This window comes from Neopsephotus bourkii, unplaced genomic scaffold, assembly GCF_033783945.1.
Source record: "Neopsephotus bourkii isolate Nb327-2 ecotype Australia unplaced genomic scaffold, CSIRO-AGI_Nbou_v1 NB_591, whole genome shotgun sequence".
In the NCBI taxonomy this organism is placed as follows: domain Eukaryota; kingdom Metazoa; phylum Chordata; class Aves; order Psittaciformes; family Psittacidae; genus Neopsephotus; species Neopsephotus bourkii.
The window spans coordinates 781,207-797,221 of record NW_026901092.1 but is presented as its reverse complement, the minus strand read 5'-3'; the positions used below and the strand labels follow the sequence as shown (position 1 = coordinate 797,221).

The window sequence follows — 16,015 nt, the reverse complement described above, 5'->3', positions numbered from 1 at the left end:
GTCTTGAGACAGAAATTTTTATTAAATTGGCTTCACAGGACTTCCTATATTTTTGCTGATACTGTTGATCGAATACAGATTAGAATGACTGGAGACATTAGTCTTTTTTGGGTTAGATATGAAAAGGTTTGCAACTAGGAGCAACTTTATCATTTGCAACTAGGAGCAACTTGATCACTGCATCCACTACTCCCTGTGTGCGCACCACTGTATAAGGAGCAAAATGTCTTTTTAATGTAAGTCTTCAGCATTTTTTAAATGTAATAATATGAATGTTGTATCTCTCTTCATGAGTATGAACATACCCTGTAAAGAGTATGAACATTGTGTTTTCATCTGTAGGACAGACTGTGTCTACCCTGGCAGATAAATTAGAGAGCACTGGAAATTTTTCCTAGCTTTAGCCACAGAAATTGTCAGAGTTTAGTAAGTAAAGTTCCTTCTGCCGAATACATTGAGTCAAAAAAGTCACATCCTCATCAGCAAATGTCTCACCTCTTGCATTCCTCTGTAGGCCCCCTGCCACATTGCAGAGGAAAGGTTTCTCATGAGAAAAAATGAGCCTGATAGATGAAGCTCACTGTCTCCAGAGGTTACCAGTGCATGTTATCTGATGGCTAGTAATAAAGAAAAATAGGACTGAAAAACAGAGTTGCATAAATTTGTTTATCTAACTTGGGCAGTAATATAGCCCAACAGTACCACCTGGTACATACTTCTGCATTGAACTTCCTAATAATTTCCTACAAATTCCTGTCCAGAGGATAACATTTTTTCAGTTACTATAAGCCACAACAATATGGCCCTTCCAGGGAGATTGTCTTGGTTTAATGACTTCAGAAAAACAGCCTAATATGAGCAGTGTATTCCTTGTATGGATATTCCAAGCTTTTGAAAACAAGATAATTTATATGCTAATAAGATTTCATTATCGAAATGATTGCTTTCTTGTCCATTAATTATGTGCACTTTGATCGGTCAGCATTAGTACTGTGCATAAAATAGTTTTACAAATATTAAATAAATGGGTTCATGTTATTAATATTTTTAAGGATTGTTGTTGCTACAAATTAAGAGATTCCTTTTCCATCTTGGAATACAAAGATAAAATAAGATCTAATTTGAGAAACAATTGTTTGTGTTAGCTGTTCTGCAATTATTAATTCTTTTTATGAGTGATAAAAAGAGAGTAGAATCTCCTTTTAAGTGCTGTATCCTCATTCTAGCTGGAATTCAACATTGTCATATTACTGCAACATAGTGCAAAACATCATAAATATTCATTGAATGCCAGTGGCAGAGAAGGAAATACTTTCTTCTTTTAATATCACTTCATTTGAGTCAGATGAAATAAAAGACTTGTCATTAGTTATTTTGGGACATTCAATACACTATAGGAATACCATATACTTAGACAATTAGCATAGATGATTGATAACAAGTATGTATTAAAAAAACAGAATTAAGGGATTTTTAAGGACAGCTGCGAATACCAGGTTTGTTGATATTGTACAGAACAGTGCAGTTTGTCAAAATATTAAAAAGAAATTCAAGTCAGTGGGAGTGTGTTGACCAAGATAAAGAAAAGGCTACAACACTGGGGATAGCAAGAGAAAATAATGGAATCTGTCATTTGTCTTCCTTCAGGCTGTTTAGATATTATTGCTATCTATCTTCATGTACCCCTCTCCCAGAATCCAAGTGCATGGTGCTGGAATGATTTTATTATGGAGGTGTCAGTGTGAGCTTCAACTTGTAGCTTTTAATCTTTTGTAGGAAAATTAATGCATCTTTAAACAATGGCTTCATTGTTTTCTAGTGAGGTCCTTTCAAGTATAATGTTTCCCAGAACTTGAAGGTCATATCTCGGAAACAGGGCTGAAGAAAGCAGCTAATCTGATAAAATAGTAGTTTCTACATTGACACCGACCCTGGAGGCTTCTGAGTATGAAGCAACCTGCTCTTTCTCTGGGAACAGAAAAATGAGCAAAGCAAGGACTGGGCTGCCGGGCTGGACTTCAAAGATCTTACCTTAAAATCAATTCAGCACCTTCCACAGAACAGAGTTTCAGGACCTCCTTCAGCATGAGCTGAGGCGGCACCAGAAGTTGTCCCAGTGAGTTTGCACTGGTGTTGGCTTGCTTGGCTGCTCGAGCAACACTGCTGGGGCTCTAATAGCAATTCAGCTTGGCTCAGCTCAGTGTGGGGCTGGGGTACTGCTGTTGAGACAGTAATTTGGGGAAAGACAACCTTATTTTGTACTTAAATGAGTGCTGCCCTTTTTGAATATGTTAGGGAAACTGATGTACATTTGTGTATATTATACTCTAAAGAGTGCAGCTATGAATCAAGCAAAAATTATCTGTTCTTTAGAGAGATATTCTGCCAACATCGGCCTTCTGTTACACACAGAGTTGGCTTTTTGTTGGTTTTTTTTTTTTTTAATTTAAAAAATCCCCATCCAGAGGAACCTTGACACACTTGTGAGGTGGGCTGATGCCAACCTCATGGAGTTTAACCATGTCAAGTGCAAGGTCCTATACCTGGGTCGGAACGATCAGATTCAGAGCAGCCCTGCGGAGAAGGACTTGGGGGGGGGGCTGGTCGATGAGAAAATGAACATGAGCCAGCTTCAGTGTGCGCTTGCAGCACAGAAAGCCAACCGTATCCTGGGCTGCATCAAAAGGAGTGTGACCAGCAGGTCAAAGGAGGTGATCCTGCCCCTTTACTCTGTTCTCGTGAGACCTCACTTGGAGTATTGTGTGCAGTTCTGGTGTCCTCAACATTAAAAGGACATGGAACTGTTGGAACAAGTCCAGAGGAGGCCACGAGGGATGATCAGGGGACTGGAGCACCTCCCATATGAAGATAGGCTGAGAAAGTTGGGACTGTTCAGCCTGGAGAAGAGAAGGCTGCATGGAGACCTCGTAGCAGCCTTCCAGTATCTGAAGGGGGCCTGTAGGGGTGCTGGGGAGGGACTATCCATTAGGGACTGTAGTGATAGGACAAGGGGTAGCAGTTTAAATCTCAAACAGGGGAAGTTTAGATTGGATATAAGGAAGAAGTTCTTTCCTATTAGGGTGGTGAGGCACCGGAATGGGTTGCCCAGGGAAGCTGTGAATGCTGCATCCCTGGCAGTGTTCAAGGCCAAGTTAGACACAACCTTGGGTGACATGGTTTAGTGTGAGGTGTCCCTGCTCATGGGAGGGGGGTTGGAACTTGATGATCTTGAGGTCCTTTCCGACCCTAACTATTCTATGATTCTATGATTCTATATCTGAATATTTCAATATTGCAAAAATGTAGAAAATTGGTTTTGCATTTTCAGAAGAAAATATTTAACTGTTTATTTTCAGATAGATTATTTTTGAAATCTGAAAATTGATCTTTAGTTCTTTTTGCATGTGAGAATATTCTGTGTTTTTTTCCTGTTTTACAGCATTTTTTGTACTTTGTTTGAAATGTATTTTTCCCCCTGTATTGCAACTAAGTAACAGTGAGAAATATACAAATTTCAAAGTCTTTTAAGTATTAAATAACTAAATTGTGCTATTCTGCCAAATTATCAGAGCACAGCCTTAGTCACTCAATGAGCAAGTGACAAGATATAAACCTTACCAAAACAACTGAATTAGTAATGTCCAAAAAACTCAATGAGCAAGTGACAAGATATAAACCTTACCAAAACAACTGAATTAGTAATGTCCAAATACCATAATTTGAACTACGTGTTATTAAGACATACTAAAGCAGGCCCAAGTCTGGAAGTTTGGGGTCTTTGTTCTTTGGACTATACCCAATACATAGCCAGCTCTACCTCATGGTAGGCCTGAGTGCGTGGAAAATGTAGTAGAATATATCTGTCTGGGTTTCACATAGTCTTTTAACGCAGGGTCATGAGAAAAATGTGATAAAAAGGCAGCTAGAATATAGCTGTAGGAGAGGTAACCCTAGGGTAGGCTGCAAGGGCTAGGAGCGGGGGCTTTTCCAGCAGCTTCTCCAAGACACCAATATCAGCTCTTAAATTTACAGTAATGAATATGTTCATTTATGCCTCACACTATAAATAGAATAGAATTAGAATTAAGATAGACTAGACTAGAGGTATTATTCATGCAAGTTGTTGATAACATGGATTTGAAAGGTGCTTTTAAATAAGGGGACAATTAAGATATTGTGTAGGAAGAGCTGAAGGATCTTCAAGGCTCCAGTAAGAGACGCTGGAGGAAATAAAAGTAAAAAATGCAAGCATTTGAACTGAGGCAGTTGTCTGCTTTAGATATACCAGAGCCATTTAAAGAGAATGTAGACATCCAAAGTTCAGGCAGCTGCAGCAGCCCAGGATGGTTCCTCCCTAGTCTCACCTTCAGTACCCTGGAGTTAATCCCTACCTCCATTCTGGAACATGAAGTTCTCTATGCACTTTGTGCACAAGAGAGGCATTTCAGAATGGGCAGGTAACAGTCTACCTCTGATATAATGCCAATATCTGTGGCTCCCAGTGGCAGCTTGGAGAAAATCTAGTACGCTGAGAGGAGAACTATGTGTTCTCTGCATAAATATTAACCAAAAGATATAGAGGGAAAGCTGTTTTGTCCAAATTGTACCGTAAGCCTAAAAGTATGTGACTGAAAATAAGAGGAACCTGAAAGCTACAGGAAAACTTAAAATGATCAGAAGACTCAGGTTCAGAAGCAGTCTTCTTATCCGAATGATGGAAGAGAAAAAATGACTGTGATGAGTTTTATACCTTCAGGAAAGGGCTTTGATATAAATACAGCCTCTTGCAAATTCATTGGTGAGTAGTAATTCCCTTCCTGTTCCAAATTTACTGTCTCTGATTCTGCCTGTGCTCCTCTTGAAGTTAGAACTGAGAGCAGTACCTTAAAGGTACATGGAGTTTTTGTGTGTGTGTGTGTGTTTTGGCTTTTTTTAGATTTTGGTTCAGGAGCAGTTTAATAATGTCTGAGCTGAGAAAGGGAATTCAATAGACCAAGCTTGATAGCCTGGGAATCTGATCATACTTCCAGATTCAAACTGATCATGCTTTCCTATATAAATTTACCAGTTCACTTGCCTGGGTGCATCTGAATTAGTTTGCCTGACATGCGGTAGGTACGATTTCAGTATGAAAAGGAGGGGGAAGGAGGGTGGAGAAAGAAGATTCTAGTCCTTAGCTATTTCATGTCACTAATTGGACTTTGCACACTGCCTTAAATTAGAAGAAAAGCAAGAAGAAGACTCACTTTACCAATAACTTGCTTTTCTTATTATTTCCACAAATTAGCTACTATGACTTCAGGGGTGACAATGTTTTTATGTCCATCATCATGTCTGTAGGAAAGCTTCCAAAGTTTACAAATAGTATCTTTTTCTATTAAGTAAGTGTGCATTCTAGATATGTCTCAATTTTCTTTAGTATGATATTGGTTTTAAATTAATATCAGGCAGCAAATGTATTTAAAACAACAAAATATTTCACAAGTGTTTTTGAAAGCATCCACCACAGTGGGAAGATGTTTAAATATCAGTAAGCCTTAACTTCAGTGCTCTGAAAATGTAAGAAAACTGATCCCAAAGTAACACCATTACTCTTAAGCATTGCTTTATGGAGAGTGAAGACAGCTATACCTTTGAGAGCTTTGATATATGCCAGATGGAAAGCTGTTATGCTGTGTAGGATCTGATGGTATATGATGATGATCACTCACAACTCAGAAACCAAAAAGAGCCTTTTCCAACATCTTTGGATCTGTCTGTTTTCTGAAGATCGTGGAGAGACTGCTGTCTTTCCTCAGTAAAACTGCTACAAGGATATAAATAGAGAATTTTTAAAGTGTCAAAACTATGCCAGTCGTATCTCACTGATTCTCTGCAGGCTGTTGGCATGGGTTAGAATAGCCTGAGGGATTAAAATGGACAATGAAAAGGGTTGGATTTGATTTTATGAAGAATACGTTGGGTAGGCTTCTTCCTGCCACTACCAAGCCTGTTCAAACCTCGTGCCCAGCAATGCTAATGCTCTTCTCTGCAGCTTTTGGTCAGAATTTGATGCTGATGAAAGCATCACCTGGAGGCATGCAGCACTAAAGAAGTGGAAGAGGATGAAACATCTACTTCATTGTCATCAAACAGAGCTGTCTTCAAGAGTGCTTTGTGATGGAAAGCTATATAGACAAAACCTGAAATTTTAAAGAAAAGTAATTCTAAGAGTCCTAGGATTAGAAATGGTTTAGCCTAGGCTTTTTAGCATTACAGAAATAACCATCTGAAATGTCATAGTAATTCTAACGGTTCTCAAGTAAAGCCAAAACTACAACTGGGCTAAAATAAAGGGGTGTTTGGAGCTGTAAATTTAGATGAATGAAAATTATTGTTCCGTTATGAAATGGAAAACCAGCCCGTTTCAGTGACTGTCACTGGAAATACATATTAGAAAGTTTCACTCCTGGACAGTTCCTGTGTACCTTGAACTGCCTTAATTAATTTGCCAAAAAAGAGTTTAAAATCCTGTAATCACTAGAAACATTTCATAAGTATTGAATAAGAGTTTGAGTGTAAGATCTTATATTGAATAAAGAAGAAAAATCAAGGCTTTTGTTCTAGGCATAGAGAGCTGTTCACTAAAAAACCCAGCCGTTTATAGCTGATTCCAAATACTCTTTCTGATCCACATCAGCTCACACTTCTGCCTGCAGGGGAATTTTCAGATGTGGAGCAGCCATATAACACAGGGAATGAATCTCCTGTCATAGCCTTTTCTCTAGCCAGTAGCAAGAATTCTCCAAGACTGACAGGTATTTGTACTCTAAAAGAGATTTGTAAAGCTTTTTTTTTTTTAATTATTATTATCTTTCTCTCCCATTAAGGCAGTTTTGAATTAAAGTTGCTCATTTAGAAAAATAGTAGTCTTAAGATACCGTGCTCAGCACTTGCAGGTGAAAAATGCCAATATGTTGTGCTTTGGATGCAAAGACCTTCCTAATAGCATAGGCTATCTGCTCATTAGAAATAACATAGTAAACGAAGTAATCTCCTGCAAACAGCCAGTGTGAGAGAGCCTGGGCAGGGTGAAGTGCGTGGAGAGGAGGTAGTGGCTCTTGCAGTCTTTCAGGTCATCATCAGAACAAATGAAATACAGCCTCTGTGGTTGAGCTCTCTGCTGGGATTAATGTAGTTTACAGAAAATGGAAGAAATTACTTTAGAACATCATCTGAAATTGCACTGTTGAAGAGATAGCACTGCTTCTTAATGTGGTGTCCTTAAAAGTCTTTATGTCATCTCTTCTGATTCATTCTCACAAAAGCAATGAAAAAAACTCTTGATGGTAAACTGTAATATGCTGTTATGCTGTTTCTACAGACACACAGAGCTAGAAACTGAAATCATCAGGGACTCAACCTCAAAAGAACAATTCTGAACATCACCTTGGCAGTTAGTATTTACTTTTAAATAGACATTGAAAAGGGCTTGAATTCCTAGTCCCAGTGCTTCTGTTTCCTCTTCTCTTGCCACCCTGAAAGGCAGGTTGTTTACATCATTTTTACACACATCTGAAAGAGATTGAAGCAAGAGTAAAGGAATTATTTTGCTTATGCTTCAGAGGCCAAACACAGATCAGGAGAACAGCTATTTATTAGTAGTCATGACTTGGTCACATTCATCACGGGATTTGAAAGTGTTGCAAACAATTCCAGTGCCTGACATTTTGTTTCCAAGGTATTAAAGAAGTCAAGTATATATCTTTCATTTTAATTTCTTTCCTTTCATGCTTTTAAACCTAAAATCACTAACGATGATCATTTTTTAGACAGCCAACAAAGAGCTTACATGGGTACTGGAAGACATGGCTCACATAGCAGAAAAATTCTACCACTGTTTTAAAATGATATGGCAAGAAAGAATTGTAAAAAAGAGCATCGGACTTTTTTGCCCTGTGCTAAACATAAGCTGAATGTGTAAAACCACATTAATGAGTGACAAAGCATCTTTCTTTACCTGCAATGGCCAGCAAGTGCAATACTGTTTGATGCATGATTTCCTTTTTTCTCCACCTTCACCTGCTTATGCATTTCTGGTACCTAGTTAGGAACATTAATCCCTTGGACTTGCTTCTCCATGTAAAACAGAGTGCTCAGATGTTCACAAATCATACTTCTGCTTACTGTGCTGAAAAAAAATGCTATCATTGTGCTGTCTCATTTTAGCATGGCTGTGTAAAACTGTGTACATGCATCTAAATGCTAATTTAATGGAACAGCTGAGTCTGGGCTTATGTCATTGTGTTGGCAACAGCATGCTTTCATGCAAAGACAACTGATGACAGAGGACACTGCTGAGATGAAGGGAAGAAATTTCATCCAAAGAAATTCTGTCAATCCCCCACCTGATTCCAGCACTTCCCTGAAAAAAAAAAAAAAAAAAAAGAGAGATGAACTTTTGTCAAAACTATGGTAAAGTTCAGATAGCAAAAATATTAGTTGGAAATAGAGGCACACTTCTACACCGTGACAGCATCTGTGTTTCATTTATGGATAGCCCTACACAGGAAACAAGAAAATTAAGAAAGGAACTTAGTGGAGATAAGGGAAAAAAAAATGCCCTCTACTTACGAGGAAGAGCCTGAATGGACTGGAGGTCTTTATTTAGGAGACAGTTAAGCAACAGCATAATAAAATCATGGTGGTAATTCTTACAGTACTTCATATTTTCACGTAACTCTAGATTCAGGATGTGTGTGAATATTAGGCAGATAAAGATGTTGTTATACTTGATCATCTTTTCCCAGAATTTGAAACTTAAGGTGCTGGTCTTCAGTTGCCTTTTCTTCCAGCTCAGCTGCAGAATACAAGTCTGTCATTTGTGTCATGATATTAGGAAATGCACGGTGCAGCCATTTTTTTGAGGAATCTTCATTTTGGGAATTTTTCTAATTTAAGATAGTTCAAAGTAATGGAGTCAGGGAAATATTTATGTCTTTTTTTTTTTTTTTATATATTTTCTTTTAATTTCTAGGAATTGTGTTACTTATTCTGTAGGCCTTTAGGGAGATGTGTGCCAAAAAAGCACAACTGGTCAATGCCACAGACTGCTTGCATCAGCTGTTATTAACAGAGATCTTCTCTTGGCAGATATTAGGCACCATTTTTTGCATTAAAATTGCTGGATATTTTTTCCCATCACTTTTGTATGTCTCTCTTCTGGTTTTTTATTTCCAAATGGCCTCTGATGTGAACCTGTACATCTGCTTATCCTGTACTTCACTTGTGTTGAAGCACTTTCTGTAACTTATTTAAAAAATCATGAATGTTTCCTGAACTCTGAGATAAAGCTGATTTTCCACTTACTTTTCTGTCTACCAGGAGTTCACAGAAGCTACATAAGAATAGATGAAGAATATATGTCCCATGAGTTCAGTAGATCCGTTCACCTCCCAGATTTCTATTTCTAAGTAAAACAAATAAATAAGTAATCCCCACTCAATGGAAATGTCAGAAGTTCGCTACCTACTGTGCAAAGCAACTACCTGGAAAACATCGCTGATTTTTCTGGTTTAGACTGATGTCCTAACAGTTTTGATGAGTGCCTCCTAGTTCCACTATTATGGGATTTGATGAGCACCACTTCTTCATTCATCTTTTCCATCACTGTCATTATTACCAGATTTTCTGATTTTTTTTTCCTGGGGACTTTGTTCCATCCCTATATCTTCTTTCTTGCTAACTTTCTTTGTTCAAAACCCATGAGGTAAGCGTATTCATTTTTTCATGAAGTTTTATGCCTGCTGTGTCATAGCTAGAACCCAAGTATCTTTTTAGATGGGAATGGTGGTATTCCTTCATTTGGACAATGTTAGCCAACGTCAGATTTTTAGCTGTGCTTCATACCTGATCTTCGAGCTGCTCTAATGCTGCTTTCCAGACACCAGTGTTCAGTTACCTAAATATTTTAGAAAATGTAGTAAGAGAGAAGACAGGCAGGGAGAAGAAATCTTTTTAAATCATAAAATATTTCAAATTAAAATCTTTGATACTGAAAATTTTGACAAAAAAAACCTTTTCTGAAAATAATCTCGAAGCTTGAAAAACAGCAGTCACTGAGTCTGCTTAGATCAAACGTTCTACAAACATTTTGTCCACAGAGCCCTAAGGATATAAAATCATGGATTCAGGAGCATTCTTGATTTTATGGGGCATTTTAATTTCCCTCACCCTCTACCTTCTGCTCTCCTCCCACTGTTGCAAAGGTGACGATTACCTCTTTATCCCACAGGGGGTGACAACTTTATTGTTGTCACCCTAGCATCTTCTCTTGCACTGTGCTTTTATCTCCTGTGCTTAGTTCTTTGTCTCTGGGTAACTGAGTGATGTAACTAGGTTGAAAACAGATGATTCGTGCACAAGCTCCCCTCAGCTGGGTGTTTGGAGGTTTCAAAAGAAGCTGGGTTTTTTTTTTTGTTTCAGAAGAGAAGTTAGACTTACAGAACTAAAATCTTGTTGCTTTATTCTCAACTATATAATTTGGTAGACTAAACAATATTCCCTTTCTCTATAAACACTGCTTAGACCTGATGTTTGAAGGGTGGAAGAGTTTGTGAATTACAGTGTGTATCTCTTCACCATCTAGAAGTTGCAGAGACAAGACCCACAGAATGTCAGCTTGCTATTTTGTGCCTGTCAGGAAATGCATGTCTGTAACTAAGGAGTCCTCTGTGAGTCAATACAGGTGTAACACAAGTAGCAGGCTGTGTGGATTGCACGATAACATAGAAAAGCTTCTGAAGGAAGCTGGAACTAACAGAGATGTCTCACTCCCTCCCTCCTAGGTCTTTCTGTTAGCACCTGCATCCTTCCAGGGCTCCTTTGTGCTGGCTTTCATTCTGGCACTGGAAAGCAATTCAGAAACGTCTCTTCCACTTGCCTAAAACAATGCAAAATAAAGCATGAATACATTTTGCTGATTTAATAGGCTGCTACAGCTCACACAGGGGCCTCACGAATGCTGAGTTACCATCATTCAGTGTAGGACTGTACAGCTAGGGGCAACGTGGGAGGGTAATTCCTGCTCTTTGAGTGTTAGCAAGCTCTTAGTTTTGCTGCCCTGTGATGTGTCAGCCTCCTTGACTCCTACTTTTATTGGTCTTAGTCCACTAAGGACACTACAGGATCACAAGTCATTTCAGCAGATGTCATAGAACTTAAAGGGACATTTCTCATTGTGTTCTCATTATTCTTTGAGAACAATGCATTGTGTTTTAAATTAAAAATATAGATTCAGTTGCCTTAGTTATCCCACTGCTTTTCATGAATTTCTGCATACATTTTTTTAAGTGGTTTCCTTATATTAAATATCTAACTCAAGAACCCCTAAAGTCACCAACTTAATTTATGTTGGAAAAAATACTGACAGTCACTTTTGGAACTAGTTTGACCATGTAGGCTCAGGCGTTTCAGAGAAAGCCACTGGGAGTAAACACTATTATATGGGAAGATAGCTTGTCTATAAGAAAGTAACCCAGATTCCTGGACAGTGACTTGGAGTTGAGACAGAATCCCTGAAGGTGCTCATGAGTCATGGACATGAGTCCAGTGGCATGCAGCTGTTTTGTATCCAGCTGCGATATGTGTGTCAATATGTGATCTCCTCTCTGATGAAGGGGTATTTGTTCTCTTAATTTAGCTTGAATATATAATATGGCATTTGAAATCAATAATGATGTACCAAGTGTAAACTGAGTATATAATACACATCCAAATTAATAAAAAAATATTTGGTACCATGTGGGTGAAGACTGCTGGAGAAGGAAGCCAGCATGGTCTAAAGCTGACCTTTGTTCTAGATATAGGACTGAAAATCACAGAAATAAATGCTATTTATGTATTTATCTATTTACTGTATTTGAGACACTTTGCAGAAGAAAATATACAGTACGAGAAATTATGGTCAAAGGTCAGACCTGGCCCTGACAGAGAGCAGCTAAGAATCTTCTCAACTCTGGTTGTATTGACTGATGAAGAAAGCTGATGACATGAATGAAAATTCTGTCTTCTGTGGATTTTAGTGGATGAAGAATGAAATAATTCTAAATTTGGCATGAGCCTATGTCCAGAGCTGAATAATGATACTGTCAGTGACAATGCAAAAAAACCCAAATTCTAATAAATGCTAGTGATTTGTAGCTCAAAAAAAGCTTCATGACATATTCATGATATAACAAAGATAAATATATTTTATCCACCAGGAAAAAATAAAATATAAGAGCTGCTTCTAAGTGTACACAAATGACTAGCTGTTATAAAGACAGGGAAAGGTCCATGTGTCTAAAATAAACCTAATGTTGGCTAATATTTTGTTAGTGCAAATGGATGACTGTTGTGGACTTCTTATTCTGACCACAGATAAAGGATTGGTGGCTTCAGGAACATCAGCTCAAGGAAAAAGGTGAAAATTGTACATCCAGAGAAGTTAGAAACTGTCTTTCTAGTAATGAAATGCAGTTATGCTGTACAACAAAGTACATGTGAGAAGGATAAAAATCAGTGTTAGGCTTGTAAAATAGAGTACCTAGAAGAAGACGTTATGCATAAGAAACAGGGAGATGATGTCCTTGCATGTGGCAGTTGTGAGACCAACATCATTTAAATGTTTGTTCAAGTTCTGGTTTTAATTGTTTGTAAAGGACATTTAAGCACTGCAGCTTTTAAGGAAGAAAAAAAAAAAAAAAGCGCCAATTGCAGGAAAAGCAGCTGGACTCAGAGATGTGTCTGAAAAAAATACAAACTCCAAAGCAAACCCAAACAAAAACCTAGAAATCCCACAACATACGCTTCTGTATTTCTATTGGCTAAACCAGCTAAGTTGGGTAAGGCAGCATTATGAATTATGCAGGTGTGGTGGATCCCAAATATAGGCTATTGGGATGCTCTGTGCATCAGTCACTGTATAAACCATCACCATCATCCGTGGGTACCACACTGTGCCAGACTGAGCTCATTCCCCTTCTTTTCCCTGCTCTGTTCACATCGCTGTCTATTGGACTCTAAACTACATGTGATTTCCTTTCCATCAACTTTTCAAGGGTAACTGCTGGTGTGAAATTGCTTGTCCACATCTCAAAGTTGGGCAGATCAGTTATAGAATTGGTATTTACTCTAGCATCACTTTTGCAACTGGTGAAGAAATAAAAAAAAAAAAAAAACAACAACAAACCCAAACCCAAAACCCTGTACATGGTAGATCGTAGAAAATAAAATAGACACTAAGGTACCAGTGTGGTTTCTATTGGTCTCCACTGGGATGTAATGTGTGTAATGAAGAGGAAAGCTTTGTTGAATTTAATGCATAGTAAAATATGTGGTTTGATCAAGTGCAAGTAATTCACTTGTGTAGTTGACTTAAATGCTTGTTAAGGACAGAGATTATATTTTACATCTGTTGGAGTAAAATAATTACTTGACTGAGAAATATTGTTTGAGTCTGACATTTAAGTTCTGGAGAAGTTAGTATCCACATTTCTTCTATTATTTTCTTTAACAAATTACTTATCCATACAATCACTGATCCTTTTGCTAGTAAGTATCTAAATAAGCCTATGCAATGACACCAAAACATGGTAGAAGGTAAAAGAGGATTTTGTCTGTTATATTCATGTGGATTTCATAAGATCTAGATTTTATGGTGGGTCACACCATAAGCTGCAGCCTGTACCAGCACATGTGCTGGAGTATGTGATGAGGTAAAAATAAAAAACGTAATAGTACTAAGATTGGCTTTTGCAACCTCAGAGCTTAATGTGTGTATTAGTAATATTTATTATTCAAACATATGCTACTTTAAATAAAGAAAAAACACTGTTAGTAATTTATGAATCTCAAGGCTAGAAGATATCTCTCTAGCTAAATATTATAGTATATTACCTTGATGGCAAATAAATGACTTGGTGTGACCCATAGAACATCATCATATTATAACTCATTGCTCATGCCATAAATCAGCACATAATTTCTAGAAACAAGTTTCTGAAACACTATTTAGCTTATTTCTTACTATCATTGCTGTAAGTTTATTTTATTATATATTTAGAACACTTTTTCCTCCAAATGCAATTGTCTTATTTTTCATAAAATAATGGTGAAAGCATAGAACTTGAGTGCCTCTCATTAATTTGTTTCCTATTCTTCTGTTAAGAAATGCAGATATCGCTCTATACAATTTGTCAGTACTCATGAGAGGCGCTCCATTCTGCCACATTGGCAGACCCAAATATTAAAGCAGTGACACTATGTCCATGGCTTCCTAAAGCCCCTGTAAAAATATAGGAATGTTTCCTCACCCAGCACACAGGAATTTTAAAGTCATGAGAGTTTTAAGGTGCTCAAGATGCTGTAGCTACGTGTCACGTGTTATTATAAAGCAGTGTGTTTTAGAAAAGAGCAAAGAACCAAACGGTAACTGCTGTTGCAGTTGCATTTTGATGCCTGGGTAATAAATACGTACTGTCACCATCATGGATTGTATTAGGGATTCCCACTCTGAGGCTCCTTGCTGACACGTTTTTTGTTCATTTTACCTTTGAAAACCAAAAAAATGTAGTTTTATCCATTGGATAGAACATGGAATAAATAACCAATTTCAATTTCTCGCAATTGTTATTTTGTTTCCTGTTAGTATCTGCATGCGTAACATACAGACTCTGTAGTTTGTGAACAATGCCCAGGACACTGTCAGACCTCATCAGATAGTATTTAGAAATTGTTATGCCTGTAACCCATTTGGCTTTGTAACATTTTCTGGTAATCTGCATAACACTATGATTGAATAATTTGCAGATAAGAAGGAAATTTTCATATTAGTTGTTCCATAACTCTTTCATCGCCATCATCTCTTCATTTATTTACTGCTTAGATCAGTACAAGCTAAAAATCTTAGAGCAAAGGGAAGTTGATCTAGACTCTCTTTGTTTCTATTTCTGAGTTCAAATTTTTACATTTATTTAAAGCATTCAAATCTGATTTATTTTTCATCTGTAGTTTCAGAACATGTCAATAATGTTGTATGTATTTCTCTCTAGTCAGTGGACTATGCATATGGTATACATCTGTACTACTGAATGATGAAAATGGAAGTGATTTTGCAAGAAGCAATGATAATACTCCAGACCAGTTGTACTTGGATCTAGAAAGTTTTGTGAGCTGTATATTGTACTACCAGTAACAGGGGCCAATTATAGATGACTGGTATCAAAGATGATATCAGTGTTGCTTGCTGTACTTTTATCTAAGAATAGCACTCTAGTAGACTACAGCTTACAGTCCTATTAACTTGTAATAAAAAAATAAGAAGAGGCAGAACTAAATTAAAAGGCAGTAAATTCAAAATCAAGTGAAAATATGATTGTTCAACAAAATGAAAAATTTAGCTACAGAATTCTCCAATACAGGTCACAGAACCAAGAATTTAGCAAGGTTGACTGGATTTGCCATAGGTATATATTGCAATGACACTTGCATAGCACATTCACTAGTCTTTTCCTTAATATTTTCTACTATTCCATTTTTTATTTAAACCAAGTAGTCAAATGCATTATAACTATGTTGAAACAAATTAAGGGATATTAAAAACTACTTCTCCAAGCCAAAGGAGATCTGGATGAAGGCTGCTAAGGTGCACACATAAAACTTCCTGATAAGGTTTTACTTTTTCTCCTGGAGCTATGTTATCAGCCACTAAATGAGATTTAGCTCAACTGGATTTCAGTAGATGCTCCTGTGTCCTTCTGCAGTTATGGCCAGAAGCTCTCCCATTACCAGTGTTCGTTTCTCTTGCTATCTTTTTCACACAGATTGGGGCTTTTGGCTTTTAATGCTTAGCACAAGGTTGCTTAAACTTTTTGAAGGGTGTCTTCTATTTATCAGAAGGAAATGGTGTTTTTTGCTTCACAGGAAATGGGGGGTGAGTTGTTGTACTACACTTATATTTTAGGGTTTTTCAGAGAGGTGACTTCAGTAATGGTCA

At 37.4% G+C, this 16,015-nt stretch overlaps 1 protein-coding gene across 3 annotated transcripts in view; it reads left to right on the top strand.

The window, feature by feature from the left end:
• The window catches only part of GABBR2 (gamma-aminobutyric acid type B receptor subunit 2), a 454,845-nt gene that overhangs the window by 249,231 nt on the left and 189,599 nt on the right, over positions 1-16,015 (top strand). The window lies entirely within an intron of this gene.